General features: G+C 40.5%; 1 protein-coding gene across 2 annotated transcripts in view; it reads right to left on the reverse strand.

Annotated features, from left to right (window-relative positions):
* Positions 1 to 16838, reverse strand: part of Hecw2 (HECT, C2 and WW domain containing E3 ubiquitin protein ligase 2) — a 331621-nt gene that overhangs the window by 234616 nt on the left and 80167 nt on the right. The window lies entirely within an intron of this gene.

A 16838-nucleotide genomic window follows, 5' to 3' on the forward strand; every position in this document is an offset into this window, starting at 1 on the left:
GAAGGGTATGTATAGGACTAACATGCACAAGTCCCTGGGTTCCACCCTGTCATTGCAAAACTGAAATTAAAACCTGAGAAATTGAGATGTACGCGCACGCGCACATACATACATACATACATACACACACACACACACACACACACACACTCACAAAATCTGTAAAGTAAGCTTTGTTCTTCCTGAATATTCAGGTTATATGCTAGTATTTAGACAAGGAGGAGTGGGCAGAATTATAGGTTAGTAAGTCTGTTTATAAAATAAAATTATTATTTTTATTTTCTCTGGCTAAATTCTATCTTGACAATTCAGGAACTATTAGTGTTACAGTGTCCAGCCCCAATGTGAGTACATAAAAATCCACCCAAATTACACTCAGGAATTGTTTTCCTTATAGATACATAGCAAGGAACCAAACACAGGAAGACAGAAACTCAGTGTCTAATCTACCAGTGTGCAATTGACCATGCTGGTGTCTATACACACCTATGTTACCACCACAAATACCTCTTCCTTCGTGTCCATGGTCATATTTGAATGCCGTTGGTATTTAACACCTTCCCTCTGATGGTGTGGCATGGTGGGTAGGAGTGGTGATGGTGGTGATGTGTGTGTGTGTCTATATTTGATTATTAGTTATAATCAGTCGATTAAAGACAGGTTGTCTTATTGTCCTTTAAGATGTTACAGAGTAAAGCGTGTAAGCAGCTTATTTATATCAACTGCATCATTTTATGATTCATATTAAATATTTTCATACTATTAGGATAGTAAATGTGCTTGCATGCTTGCTATTGTAGAGTATGGAGATGATCTTACCAGCACTGAGTTAATTTTGCTTCAACTGTACAGCACTGTTAGTTTGCAAATTCTCCATAAATCTCAACTTGAGTTTACAAAGTTTTTTTCATAACCTTCCTGGTTTAATGATCCTATTTTGATCTTAATCTAAAAATATATTGATCATGTGTGATGGTTAACTTTATGTTAATATTTCTGGAAGTGTCCCTAGTGGTTTTTCTGGGAGAGACTGGCTGGCATTGGAATCAGTGAATTAGAATCAAGAAGATCCTCCCTCTCCAATATGAGTGGGCATTACTCAATCTGCTGATGCCTCAAATAGAACCAAAAGGCATGGGGTGTATTCTCACTCCAGCTCTTTGGGCTTGGGCATCCATCTGTTCCTGCCCTTGGACATGGATACATACACACATACACACCCCATGCCATGTTCTAAGGCTTTGGTTTTCCATGGAATCTTATCTCCATTTTCCTGGGTTTACAGCTTATAGACAGAAGGCAATTATACCTTTCAGCTTCCAGAAGTTTGTGAGCCAGGACCTTGAATTAAATCTATTTTTATGTATCAATATCTATACATTTATTGTGTTGAAAACCTGGTTTAACATGCCTTAACAATTCCAAGCAACTTAGCTACTAGACAGTGCTTAGAAAGCAATTTACAAAGTGACTTCTCTTGGTGACCCAAGAGCATTTGCACAGATGCCAACACCTTACTCACCATTTAATCACATAACAAGGACCCATCTAAGATGGAAGGCACAGAGTCCAGAAACATTTGAGTTCCATCCTGCACCAAGGATCCTGCTGACCAGCCTATCCACTGATGGGCTGTAGCACAGAGAACAGCCAAGTCAGTCTCAGGGGTCAAGGCCGTGAACTAGGAGAATACACGGAATACTTGAGGTCATACAAAGTGAGCTAACGTGGATACTTTTAAAGGAGACAGGGAAGTACCATAAGAAATTCATAAGTAACTGCCATTTCTGAAACGGAAATCAAAGCCTCAGCTTCCACATCCTAAGTTCTGGGGTTACTGTTCACAGCCATCACACCAAGATGAGAACCCTTAAATAAAAACAAGGGAGGTAGTCCCAAGAACACAAGGAAGGGGGAAAGCACTGAAATGTATTTCCCAGATGCCTGCATTTCCTTAAGCACACCATTTTTCTTTACTAATTAAATATGTTATTCCACATGTCAGCATCCACGGGTTAAAATACCAAAATTTCTTTAAAGTAATAGCTCCCTTTTCATGCTAATCTATTAGCGTACAATAGTCTTAACTCCTTTTTAGGGGTAAGGTAGAATACACATAGATAAAAATCAATTGCAATTACAGGTAGAGAATATTTGAATATTAGTCTAAAGGTCTTTAGTCTAGAAGTCAGTGTATCATATAGAGCAGCCTGGGAAGAATAGTTTCACCCACAGCAAGTGGACACCAGTGTCACAATGAGTCATGCCATGCCTAGTACTGTTGGGGACCATTACCATCCTCACAACCTCAGGTCTCTCAGGCAGAAAATGACTGCCTCTTAAGGAAATAAACAGAATGTTAAGCAGAACATTCCAATGTACAGGCTTGTGGTCTCACAGCCAGTTAAAGAATAGCTCAGGGCTCTTTCTCCTGCTGCAGTTTAACAGCCAGCTAAAGAGTAGCTAACCAGCTCAGGGCTATCTCTCCTGCTGCAGTTTACAGCCAATTACAGGTTAGCTAAACAATTCAGGGCATCCCTTCTACTGACCTTCTCACTCTGCCTATGTGCCAGTGCCCATGCCCTGGCTATGATCAAACCCTGCTCACATCATGGCCACAGTATTATATAAGCCTCCCCTGAGAAATGAAAATTTATCAGCTTGAAAAAAATGCTTTGACATCAAAATTTAAGTCTAAGGACAAGTTACTGGGGAAAAGGATTTCTAATTTTGTTTCCATAGAAAATGTAAAGTTGAGGATTCCTTCTAGACTAATGTGGTTTGATCAAGCAAGACCGCCTGAAACAGAGTCCCAGGGGATCCAACATTCAAAACAGTTGGGACAAGGCAACCTTACAGATTACAGCCAGGAATTCTGCATCTCCTTCGGATCCCCCATGACAGTGCCCCCTACCAGCAGGAAGCAGTTTGGAAAGAACGACACCCAAATTCCCAAATATTGTTTATAAATGTTTGTTGTCATTTAAATGGGCTTGGTTATAAATGGTTAATGATCACAACCAATTCTTTTAAAGGTAAAAAAAAAAGGGGGGGGAATTATAGTATAGAGATGAATACTTTGTTTTAAAATGGATTTTCATTTATTGATACAATTTAAGGTCAATTTTGTGATGTGTAATTTCTCCTCTTGTTTAGGTATTGTGTTTATATAGCTCATTTAAAAATGTAATATATAATTTAATAGAGATTATAGATAGTTACCTGTGATAGTCAAAACTTAGAGTGAAGTTAGTTAGGTTTTCAAGATACACAGAGATGTATTTGAGATGGATAGGCATTCTTCAAACCTTTCAAAGACCTACAGTATATGGCATTTAAAATCGTTTAGGGTTTTGCTTAACAGTGAGGTACAACTGCTCCTAGCAACACCACCTGCATCAGAAAGAAGATGGACCTTGAAGAAACACGTTATGGAATTTGCTTTCAATATGGCAAGACTAGCCATTTGGGCAAGATACTGCTCTTGTCTGGACTGTTTGACTTTATGCTGTATAATCTGAACATGCAGGGCCCACAGGAAAGTGACTGCTGATACAAGATAGACATTGTTACAGGGTTCATGCTTCATTGAAGAGTCTGCCAGACAGTCTGCAGAACACAGAGAAAAGTGACTGACAAACTGCCAATACAGATGGACAGTTTAAAGTTTCCTGCTTTGCTGAAGAGTCTGCCAGGCACACTATGGTCTATGGGCTTAAGATGGTACATTACAGAAGAACTTCAGGTGACTGACCAGGTGGCAAGTTGTCTCTGTCATCTCTATAGTTTATATACTATCCTTCTGTGGTCTTTGATGGAGTTGAAGACAGACAGTTATGGTTATAATTTTCTTTAGTTAGGATTAAAGATAAGTTACATATAGGACTTCAGACTCACAAAGATAGGATAGATGATGAAATATTTTCTTTAAATCTTGCTAAATGTTAATGGGCTAAATATTGTAAGCTGTGGTTCTTATTTGATAACTGCTTTGCTATACATTTTGCTATGGTAAGGTTCTTTTTATTTTAGACAGAAAAGAGATGATGATGGGAGATGTCATTCTGTAAATATGTTTCTCTTATTGGCTAATGAATAAAACACTGTTGGACAATAACAAAGCAAGATAGGTGGGACTAGGAGAGTAGGAGGAGAGTGGAAGTAGGAGGGAGGAGATCCAAGATAGAGGATAGAGAGAAGAATGCCAGTCCCTCTCTCCAGTAAGATAAGATCATGTGGAAATACTTAGATTAATAGAACTGGGTTAATAATTAAGACAGAGCTACAAGTAACTGGCCTATAGCTTTATATCTTAAAAAAAAAAGAAATCCTGACAGCACAATAAACTGTGATATTGTGATAGACAATAGAATGGATATAGGAATATTAACAGGACTCAAAACACCAGTGCTTTATCCATCACTGGTACACACTTTTCATTATGATCTTTCCAATGTTTGTCACACATAAGAAGGCAACCTTCTTGGAAAAAAAGTATAGGACATAAGAAACAAATAGGCCCACTTTGTTCTATGTGTCCTGTGCACAAAATCATCCTAGTCACTGCCTACAGGTTCTCAGTCTCCATCTACAAACTCACCGGCTTCAGCAGCAACAGGTGCCATTGAATAATAGCACTGAATACAGACAAATCTATTTTAACCCTACCCCTGTTTTAAAGAAAAGCCCGGGTTGGTTTTCCATACTTCAAATCTGTAAGATTGTGTTTTTTCCTCCTGTTTAGGAAGCAGGTAAAACCACATAGACTTGCAACTACCCACTATCACATCCAAGTGTTCTGAGGAATGCTACATCAGTGCCTCCAAAGGCCGGGGTTATAGAGCTCACACTAGGGCCTTACATACTTGCTGCAAGACCTACAACTCAATAACCTTAATTTTCTTTATCCTTTTTGTTAATCTACTTAGGGCCAGAAGTTGTATTCATTATAGACTCAAATGAAAAAAAAATTAATGACCTAAGTAGCAAAGCAAGTCAGAACTTAAGAATAACAATAGCAACAAAGAAACAATAAGTGATCTAAGTCCATGAATAGGAATTTCCCCTAACGACTCACACAACTTGAGTGTTCTTATTCATATGATTTTATAACTGGTCTTGTTATAACTGACCTTGCCTCCCAAAGGCATATGATCAAGAAATTACTCCAGATTATGTAATGATATGGCAAACCTTTAAGCTACAGTTACATTTCAAGCTTGAAATGTCCCAAACTGCACTACAATAGGACCCTGCTGATTCTACTACACTGCATTTATTTCAGAGATGTCTTTGGCTTGATCTCTTGATTTCAGAATATAACTCTACTCAAGATGATCCTCACCATCTATCTGTCAAAATATATGAGAATTATTGCAGCCTGATAGTGAAATTAAAATGAGTAAATCCTGGACATCATCAGCTGGCTCACTGTGGAAGTCACCTGACTGTGAGCTATCAGGAGAGAGGCGGTTATGAATGCAAGACTCCCTTGTTCCTCACTTTCATCTACATCAGTGGCTCTGAAACTTTATGCGTCTCATATCTTACACATACAATTCTTTTAATGCCTTTTTCCATGATTAAATTACTTAATACCCAGAGAGTAATATAGACAGAAGACAGATAATAAATAGGTAGATAGATACACACATAAACAGAAACATAAACATATAGATGATAGATAAAAATAATGAAGATAGATATCAAATGGATAGATGATAGACAGATGATAGCTATATTGACAGATGATAGACAGATGAAAAATTGAGATTGGATACTATATATATACACCAGGTGAGCAGCAAAAGTCTAGGTAAATGTGCAATCAGAAGGAAATACTACCTTAAAAACTGGAATGCATATGTTGTCTGTTCCTGACAGACACCTGAGTATAATACACCTGAGTATAATACACCTGAGTATAATACAAGAGAACCAGATTAATCCTCTGTCGTTCCTAAGGAAGATAACCCATCCTACTCAAAATGTGGTCTTCAGACTGTAACATGTAGGCTGTAGACTGTAACATGAGGCTACATCTCAGAACTGCTGTTCCTCATTAAGTAGCACTCATGGCTCTGGGCCTGGAGCCCCTCACCTTTCACCTTTCACCTTTCTTGCCTCTGCCACCTCCAGCCTGTCTAAGCAGCTGCCACCTCGTCCTTTGCTAGTGTGCTGTTTCCATCTACTTTTAAATAAAAACCTAGACAATTAAATCTATCAGCATTGTTCCTAAAGTTAGAAATGCTACTGGGTGTGTGCTTTTTACTTTTGCTGTGCTGAGGACACTGTAGTGCACACAAGAAGCAACTCCATGACCATCCCAACAACCCCAAAAGTTTTAATGTCCCCAGTGCAGGGATGAGGCCTCACTCAGCCAGTCTTAAGGGAGGAGTGTAAACCCAGGACTGAAACCTGCTGTGTCATCAAATGGTTGACCTCAGGGTAAACGAGGGGCTTTTGAAGCAAATTATCTCCCAAAATCCTCTAATCCTAGGAATAATCTTGCATATTCACTAGATCTCAATTTTCATATAATCCTGGCACTCAAAGCCACCTTCAAAGCCATTTCAGTCAGAAGATCAAAGCCTTTGATAACAATAGATTAGTTTCATCTTAACCCTTAGAAAAGTTCTGTTTTCTTTACAAAAGAAGAGGCTGAGGCAGTTTACATTTGTCTCTCTCCTGAACTTAAGGCTCTTACTGGATAAATACTTCATAATGCTCCAGTGGTTAAAACATTCGCTTGGAGGACAGATAGCCTTAATTTGAATCCTACTTTACATCTTTGTAACTCCAGGCAAAGCCCAAAACTTCTTTGAGTCCAGGCTAACTTTGTGACTCACAGTTCCATAAGACAAGTATATATGCAAAATCAGTTCATTACAAAAGACTCTTAATTTATAAATCCCTCATAAATTATTGAGAAGAAAAATGGTAAGCATCCATCTAATTACACTTTGGAAATCAATGAAAACTACAAGATGAAGATGAAAAAAATATAAGAAATTTTTAGCCTCAAAGATCATTTTCCTTTGAAGTGAAAATGAGATATTAGGCTCTTAATAATCTGGTATGTTTTCAAAGTAATTTTCAAAAACCTTACCATCATATATATATGTATGTATGGTTTTTTGTTTGTTCATTTTTTGGTTTTTTGAGACATGGTCTCTCTGTGTAGCTTTGTGTACCAGGCAGGCCTAGAACTCATAGAGATCCACCTGCCTATGTCTCTCAAGTGCTGGGAAACTCACAGAGATCCACCTGCCTCTGCTGGAATTAAAGGTATATGCCACCACTGCCTGACTCCATCCTATATGTTTTACTGCACAAGTTCTCACTTTCCAGTCCAGCATGTGAGTGGCATAATACTGAAAAAAAAGCAAGCTGCCACTCCTGAAATCTCTTGTATATACTGTTATGACTTGAAGCATCCCCCAGAAGCTTACATGTTGATGGCTTGGGTCCCAATACAACAATATTTTATCAATGGCTTAACCCACTGATGGGTTCATAATTTGGCATACATGTTGGGAGATGATAAAAGTTAAGGGCTGCAACCTCACTGACCTGAGTAGGGAGGCACACTGTGGGAAGATACACCTTATTTGTTTCTGACCCCCCACCCCAGACACACACCAGGAAGTAGGAAGCGCTGACATCAAGCAGTATGCCCTCTCCACCATGATACTCTGACTCACTACATGTCCGTAACAACTGAACAGTGCAATATGAGCTCCACAAAACACCTAAAGCCATGAACCAAAATAAACCCACCCTCCATCAAGTACTTTCTCTGGTATTTTGTCAAGCAATGAAAAACACCTAAAGCCATGAACCAAAATAAACCCACCCTCCATCAAGTACTTCCTCTGGTATTTTGTCAAGCAATGAAAAACTGACTACACACACACACACACACACACACACACACACACACACACACACACACACACAGGCTGTAGAGAGTTGGGACTCAGCATCTCATCTGTAAAATATCACTTTTCAACTCATTGAACTTTTTGTGGGAATTAAGATAACCATTGTAAGGTATCTCTTAGCATTACTTTTAAAATCATGCACTGTTTCCAAAGTACCAAGAAGCATACTCAACATATATCATTACCATATTCACCAAATATTTTTAATTTTTCCTTACAAACTGAACAGCCCAGGCCAATGGCATTTGATCATTTAAGTCTAATCATTTGCAGGAGCAGAAAGCAGCGATCATGAAATGGGTGAAAGACTAAGAACTCCAAACAAGTTCTCACAGTAACAAGTCTGCTGGTTTGCATCAGCACAAAGTAATACTGCAATGGCATCTGCAGCCTTTGCTGCAGGTCCCTAACAACCACTGGTCATCATCACTAAACCACAAACTGTGATGTGGTTATCACGTGGAATCCATAGGCTCAGTGTTTGAGTCCTCAGAAGTAGGAGCCATTCTTCCCAGCTTGAATAAAGCACCTGCAGTAAGGCAGTACTCCTGGCTATGCATAACAATTAGGATGCTTGAGACACAAAGGACCTCAGTCTCTCTTAAGGCCAATTAAAACTGATTCTCTGGGGTTGGGCACAGGTGTCTGCCCTGGGTAACTCTGAGAATCACAGGTATTATAGGAAATGAGAGAAACAAAGAAAAGAATCCTGGAAAGAAGAATTGAGCCACTTTATGGAAAGCTGTAGATGTCCAATTCCAGAGAGTGTGACTGAGAACTCTGGAGAACATCACACAGTTCTACTTTCATCACTTGCATGTAAAAGTTCTCCCACATGCTCATGATCCTGCATACTCAGTCCCCAGTGGGTGATGCTGTTTTGGGATGTTGTACCACCATTAGGAGATGGGGGCCATGCTGGAGGACATGGGTAGCTGGGGAATGGGCTTTGAAGTTTCCAGCCATGCTACTTTCTGATTGTTTAGGTGATGTTACCTTCCATCACTGTTCCTTCTCCACCATGATGGACAGCATCTTTTTAAAGCCTAGACCAAAATAAATCCCCTTTCTTTCCCTTAAGCTGTTTCCTGTTGGGTACTCTGATGACAGCAATAACAATGATTAACACATATCAGAATTAAGAAACAAAAATCACACATGCTAGAGAATTTGTTGTCTATGCTAATGGAAGTCTCTTAGGGCGTCACATATCAGAATACTAAATTCTAGAACACAATACAGATTCTGAAGGAATAACAATGATCCCTAGAGATGAAGTAAGGGTTGGGGAGCAAGAACTCAACTTACTACAGGCATCATCTTCCCTTTCTTTTGTAAATCCCTTGAGCCACTCTTGAGTGATGCCTACCTACACTGTAGGACAGGACCACCAAAGAGGCAGGAGACAAAAGCTGTTTCTGAGCATCAAAGCCCCACTTACTTCTTCACAGCAATTCTAGACTCCCTGTGACATGGATGACAGCAGATGGCACCTGATGGCAAAACAGAAGCAAGTAGCCAGCCTGTAAGCAGCAGGCAGAATGGTTGCCTCAGTTCAGAAATGTGGGCCAAAGTGTAATGACATATAAATCCCCAAACATCAACAAAGCCAGCAACTGCATAGCAGTTGGCAAGTCCAGTACAAAGTGCACTGTAACAGGAGGCCGTTGAGGTAACCCATTAGTTGTAATCTCATGGACCAGCAGGTACCAGAGTATGCAGAAAACCAAAGAATAAAACTGACTTTTAACTTGGGGTCAGGTCAGGACTTATCCACTTCCAGAGTTTGTGCAGCAGTAAAAAAGGCCTCCTACTCCATGAACACTGGGGTTACCCAGGGATGACTAGTTCTTGGGGTTTTGTGGCTTCCCATTACATTAACATATGTGTGTTGGGGCATGAGAGGCACAGTAAACACAAAACTCAGAGTAACACCCACCATAAATCGGGGCAGCAACATTCCATGGCTAAGGACCTTAGACAGAAGAAAAATGATAAACAAGGAAGACAAGCTGACAAACCAGCAATGTTCCCCCTCATCTCTGCTTCCTCACAGTCATGATGTGAACTGTTCTGCCAGGCCACACCTTCCCTATCACGATGGACCAACATCTCTGAGAATCTGAGCCAGCACAGACCTTTCCTTTTTTCTTCAGTCTTTCTATTGGCATTTGGGTCAGACAACCTAAAGTAAGGAACACAAATGTTAACAATGTGCATATTGTTGTACAACAGATCTTGCAAAACTGAACCTCTGTACTCACTGGACAATTACTTCTGATCCCTGACAAACATCACTCTATTTTCTGTGTCTAAGAATTCTGACTACTTGAAAATAAAAGCATTAGCATTCAGAATGCGAAGTAATTACTCTCAGCAGAGACAATGCCTTAAAGGAAAGCCACAAGAAGACAGCCACAGGGAGAAGGAAGATCAAGAGCCACATGTTGTCAGACCAAAATCAACAAGCACAAAAGAATAAGAAAAGATGGTACATTCATGGAAACACACTGTTCATCTGCAAAGGAAAGAAACCCACCCCTGCTCTGTGTGTGTGTGTGTGTGTGTGTGTGTGTGTTTGTGTGTGTATGCATGTGTGTGTGTGTGTCGTGTGTATGTGTGCACATGTGTGAGTCTGAGTGTGTATGTCTCTCTCTCTCTCTCTCTCTCTCTCTCTCTCTGTGTGGGGCACTCATCTGTATGTACAATCTGTGCACATATGTAGTGTTGCACATGTGCACTCAGGTTTAGGACAGGACATATGTGACAAAGCAGCAACACAGAATACTAATGAAGCACTGGGAAGCCAAATGATGAGAGGTTCTAAAGGTGCAATCAAGATTGTTAATTTTAACACCTGAGAAGTTTGAGGCTAGAAGTTCTGCTCTCCTCAGTGTATTGAGCGAGTTGCCTGTATCTTTTGGTGAGTGGAAACACTGGAAACCGACAGAATTCTAAGTCAAAAGTGAAGCAAGTCTGACTCAGCCCAGTGTGAGGATTGGGGACATTGAGGAGAGAAGTCACCTGTTATGGGAGGAAGTGCCACCAGGTCTCAGAGATGGAAAGGACCTGCTTACTAAAAAGAGGAAGAATCCAGAACAACTTCCTATTTTCTGAAGAACAACACCACAAAATAAAGAACACGAGAGGGGGAAAATGGTGAGCCTTACTTTGAGATGCCTGCTGAAACCTTAAAAGTAGAAGTTTGCAGCAAGGTGAGGTCTGGATTGGGAATGATGGGACCAGAACCCAGAGCTGACATCTTAGACAGAAGAGGACTGGGTCAGAAACAGAAGAGAAGACCATCTTAGCCCATGTGTTCTGCTCTAATAGAACAGCTAGCTGAACAACATAACTCACAGCGAACAGAGATGAACTAAGAGACCAAGATGAAGGTATGGTTAGGACTGACAGCTGTGCTCTCCCACAGAGGATAAGAGAGAACTTATGACATCATCTACAAATGAGAGCACCCTAAAAACTACATTTCGTCATTCTACCATATGGTAATAACTTACAAAAAAAAAAAAAGCTTAGTTTAGACTACAGCAAAGATCATCATGGAACAAGGGGACTAAGGAAGATGCGCCTATAAAAGTGATGATAATTAGAAAAGATGGAGATGACATTATTATGAAAGCCAGGGTTAAAGAATAATTAATACAAGGCTAACACCAGTAGACATACCAACGTGGAAGGGGAAAGCTCAGAAGGCCTCAACCCTGCACAAGGAACCAAGAGCAGCAACAAAGGAATCTGATTTTGGGAGAAACAAGCCTTCCTTCCCCAGGGAAGAGCACACCAACTGTTTATCCAATACCAAATGGTCGGCCTTGAACACACACATACAGGAACATTATACAGATTGAGTAGTTCATTTATGTATTTAGGAAAACACACACACAAACCAATGACAACAATTAACAAAAAGAGAGGCCATGGATTTGAAAGAAAGCAAGGAGGGATGTATGGGAGGGTCTGGAGGGAGGAAAGAAGAGAGGAAATGAAATAAAAGGGTAATTAGAAAAACAAGGAAGTGAGGTGTGGATGTGGCTCACCTGACAGAGTACTTGCCTAGCATACACAGGCCCTGGGTTTGAACCCCAGTGTCCCATCAGTTGGGTATGGTGACGCATATCTATAAATCCCAGGAAGTGAAAGTGAATAGGAATCCTTGGCTACAGGGATTCGAGGGACCCTATCAGAAATGAAGTAACAAGAAAGTCAAAAGGACAGCGCAAAGGGTACAGAGAAACATTCCAAACACAAGGAAACACACCCTCAGAATGAGCTATGAGACCACACCATCCTCTCTCAGCAATATCAAGATGGGAAACATAATTTCCCCACTTTTATGCACATAGTGCTAGAAGCATGCCATTCGCATGCATTTTGTAAAGGACATGGAGGTACTCTAGAATCTGGTATGGGCTCCACTGAACACTTCTCCCATCCTGAGATAGTCTCTTTTAGGAGCAAATTCTAGCCCAGGCCCAAGATCCTGGGGGGAAAGTAGGAAGAGAGAAACTTAAGAAGAGGGCAAGAAGCAGTTAAAGGCCTGAAAGGCATCCCAGGAAAGTCCAGCAAGAGTCCCACTGAGCATCCCAAAATCATTCTGCAGACTGAATGGGATTTTCTTAACTTCCCAGAGGTTCCCCGTTGAGCCTTATGCCTGTTTCCTAACCTTAATGTTGGCTGGTGGGGCTGACAGAGCTTGTCACTACATGAGAAATCACCATGGGTGGCCAAGCTTTGTGCCTTCATCTGGTCACACATTGCAGTTGAAGACCTCCGGGCTGAGGGTAAAACAGTGATTCTGGAAAAGCCTCCAGCCCATGGCTTCTGCCAGCATGACACACAGGAGTGTGCTCAACACAGAAATAAAGCAGTGGTAATGAGCATCCTGTGAACACCCACAGTGTGAGGACAACCCCTGTGAGGGCCAGAGATGGGAAAAAAGACACACAGGATAGGGCACCCATGGTGTGGGGACAACCGCTGTGAGGGCCAGAGATGGGAAAAAAAGACACGCAGGATGAGGCAAACTGCAAACGCTATTTTTAGAAAGGCTTAATGACGACAATGCTATTTAAACTTGGTAGTAAAGGTTATAACAGAGCATCCAAGGGAACTCAAGGAGAGAAATGGTCTGAGTCCATTTCTTAGCTACCTGATTCCAAATAGAAAGAGAACCTTAAGCACCTTCACCCCTCTCGATGACATCAGAAAAGTAGGACAATTATTAAGTCCTCAAATCTGAATAAACTGTTGTTATTGCTCAATGGGTAGTAAAGCTCATGCCAACTCACAAAAGGCCCACTGTTTAATTCTAGAAAATTTTAAACACATCTAGACATTGTGGTCTCACCCAGTACAGACAGTGAGACCTCAGCTTGGACATGGGACTTCCAAGGAAGGAAGATGAGGCACACCAGCAAAAAAGAGCCTCGGAGAAACTGCCTTACCATACATTGCACACAAAGCAATGCTCTGCCAGAACATGTGACTTTGATAAGACAGGGGACAAAGACTAAAGAATTTAGCCACCCAAACTCTTAGCACTGACCATGAGCTCAAGCATCGCATCTTGACACTGTTAGGAGATGAAATTTACAGAGTAGCACATTTAACTGGGCAGTGTTGAGACAATACCACAGACATTCCCCAAGGACACAGCAGCTGTAACAGGAGTGCTTCCAGGTATTTTACACTTAAATTAGCTGCCTAGGAAAAGAAACAAGCCTTCATTTAAATAATAATAATCAAGGCAGGTGTGATGATATGTGCCTGCAACCTCAGCACCAGGGAAATAAGACAGGGGGAGGAGGACTGTAAGTTCTAGTCCAGCCCTGAATAAAGAGACACAAGCCTGTCTGAGTTAGGGGCTACCATTGCTATGAAGATAAAACACCATGGCCAAACAGCAACTTAAGGAGGAAAGTTCACTGTTCCATAGAACAGTTCATCACTAAAAGCAGTAAGGGCAGGAGCCTGGAGGCAGAAGCTGATGCAGAGGTCACGGAGGGATGCTGCTTAATGTCTTACTCAACCTGCTTTCTTATAAAACTCAGGACCATCAGCCCAGTGGTGGCCTCACCCACAATGGACTAGATGCCCTTACTTCAGTCACTAATTAAGAAAATGCCCTACATACTTAAAGGCAGCCCAATCTTATGGAGGCACTTTCTTGAGGGTTCCTTCTCTTGGAAACTTGTGTCAAGTTGACATAAAAATAGTCATCATAAGGCCAGTCTGTGACATAAAGTGAGCCCTTCTCTCTCTCTCTCTCTCTCTCTCTCTCTCTCTCTCTCTCTCTCTCTCTCACACACACACACACACACACACACACACACACACAAAATAACATGTCGGTGAACAGAAAAGAATTAAAGTGCTATGTTTAAGCATATATAATAACAGACATTGATATTTGGCAAAGACACCCCCAATACACAGTGGACAAAAGAAGGCAGCTTGAACAAAAAGTGCTGGGATAATTGAATGTCCACACGGAGAAGAATGAAATTAAACCTATATCTATCACACTGTAGAAAAATCAACTCCAAATGGACCAAAGGCCTCAATGTGAAACCTGAAACTACTTGAACACAATAGGCAGTAACCTACAAGATACAGGTACAGTAAAGAGAAGTTTCTGACTTCAACCCCATTCACTCAGGAATACAACCAACAGCTGACAGGGGGCACTCAGCAAAGGAAACAACTACATAGTCTATGCAGTGCTAAATCCAGAATATACAAAGAAATCAATAAAACCATCGAGCCAGTCCAAAGTAAATAAATAAAGAGCTATGAGTCTGAACAGAGCCTTGAAAAGAAGCACAAATGGCTAAGAAACATCTTTTGTTAAAAGTGTTAAGGTGTTTGTTTATCATCCTTAGTAATCAGGGATGTGTAAAGTAAAATCACTTTGGGATCCATCTAATCCTAGTCAAAATGACTGGTAAGAAATGCAGAGTTCCAGGCCAGCCTGGCCTACAAAGCAAGTTCCTGGGCAGCCAGAACTATAGAGAGAAACCCTGGCTCAACCCTGTAAACCGCATCCTCCCCCTCACCCCATACACACACAAAGAAAGAATTAGGGAAAAGGAGAATGCTCAATTCGCTGTTGGTAGTATTTCAGACTAGTGCAGCCACTTTGAAAATCCATGTGGAAAATTCTCAAAAAGCTAAAAATTAGATCTACTACTATGGAAATCAATTGGAGATTTCTCCAAGAGCTAAAAAATGGCTACACTGTTATCCAGCAACACTACTCTTTGGCATAAATCCAAAGGGCTTGCTTGAGAGCCTTCCCCAGAGATACAAACTCCACCATGTCCTCTGTCATTCTCTCCAAAGTATCTAGGAAATGAAAATAGCCTAAATGTCCACCAGTTGATGGATGACAACAAAAATTCAGTAGACAGACACAATTGAATTTTATTCAGTTGTACAGAAAAACTAAATCATGAAATTTAATGGATAAAACTACAAAATGTTATACTGAGTCAGGTCACAAGCATCCAGAAAGATAAATGCCATATATTCTCTCTTACTTGGGAATCCTAGCTCCAAATCTTTATATTTGAGTATATAACCTAGGGTAACCACAGTAGGTTTTGTATGTATGTAAGTATATGTGTGTGTTTGTATATATCAATAATAATTATTGAAGAAATCTTCCATGAGAGGAGTTGGAGAGGTGGAAGAAAGGACAGAAATGATTAAATATAGTTATACTCACATATGCAATTCTCAAAAACTAATTCTAGGTATATATTAAAATCAATAGAACATGCATTTAAAATTAACCATTGAGATGATCTTCAAAACCACTGTTTTTGAAATCCCAGTGACTATTTTCCCTTTTAATTCTTTAACTTTGGTTTGTTGTGGTAGAGTCTCTCTGTAGCCAAGGCTGACCACACACACACACACACACACACACACACACACACACACATTAATAAATGTAAATGCAATTTTAAACAATTAACAAAAAAGTAGACAGCTCCTGAAGAATGACACCAAAGCAACTGTGTTCATAAAGAAGTAATTCCAAAAGTGAAATGTAAACTATTACCCTCAGGCTATATTGTATTAAAACTCACACATTAACTAAAATAAATGCAGGAGTTTGGAATAATGCAAATAAAAAAAAAAAAACCGACTTTTCTTCCAGTAACGTCAGACCTTTCTCATAAGTGTATTCACACAAGGACATAGTCTCAAGAAACATGAAATTACATGAAATTACAGAAGCAGCAAGTCCCTGGCATCCGTTTGCTTTGTTGACCAGAGACAGTGTGAGGCTGTAATTAGGAGGCCTCTAGGAGGGTACCAACACACGTTCTGAAGTGTGCATTGTTTTTATGCTATGGGCAACCGTCAGAAGGTTTTCTGACAACTGAAGGAAGCAGCTGTTCCCACTCTATCATAACAAACCTATGGTTTTCTGTAACAAACACTGCTATTTCTCCTAAGGTCCTCATAGCTAGTTATTTCCAGAGGCACTGTTGTGATTCCGTACTGTCAGAGGGACACAGCTAAATTCAAAAAGGGCTAATGTGTGACCATAAAATAATCTGAAGAAACTACAGCACAAATCCACACCGAAACAGGGGTCTCAATAGGCTAATGGCCTCCAAATCCTGCCCTCCATACCATTTAAAACTTCAAAAACTGACCAGGCCCAGAGTGGGAAGGGGCTTTCCTCAGAGTCTTTAGCTGCTGGGACTCGCAGAGTGGGTCTTGTTAATTCGGAAATAAGTCAGAGACACTGAGGAACATGTCACAGACAAAGATGAAAGTAAGGGCCCACTGCCCTTTTGTCCTCTATGCCTTAGAGATACTTTAGCCATCCACAGTGAAGAAAAGCAAGAGAGCAGAGCC

Source organism: Phodopus roborovskii, unplaced genomic scaffold (genome assembly GCF_943737965.1).
Source record: "Phodopus roborovskii unplaced genomic scaffold, PHOROB, whole genome shotgun sequence".
Taxonomy (NCBI): domain Eukaryota; kingdom Metazoa; phylum Chordata; class Mammalia; order Rodentia; family Cricetidae; genus Phodopus; species Phodopus roborovskii.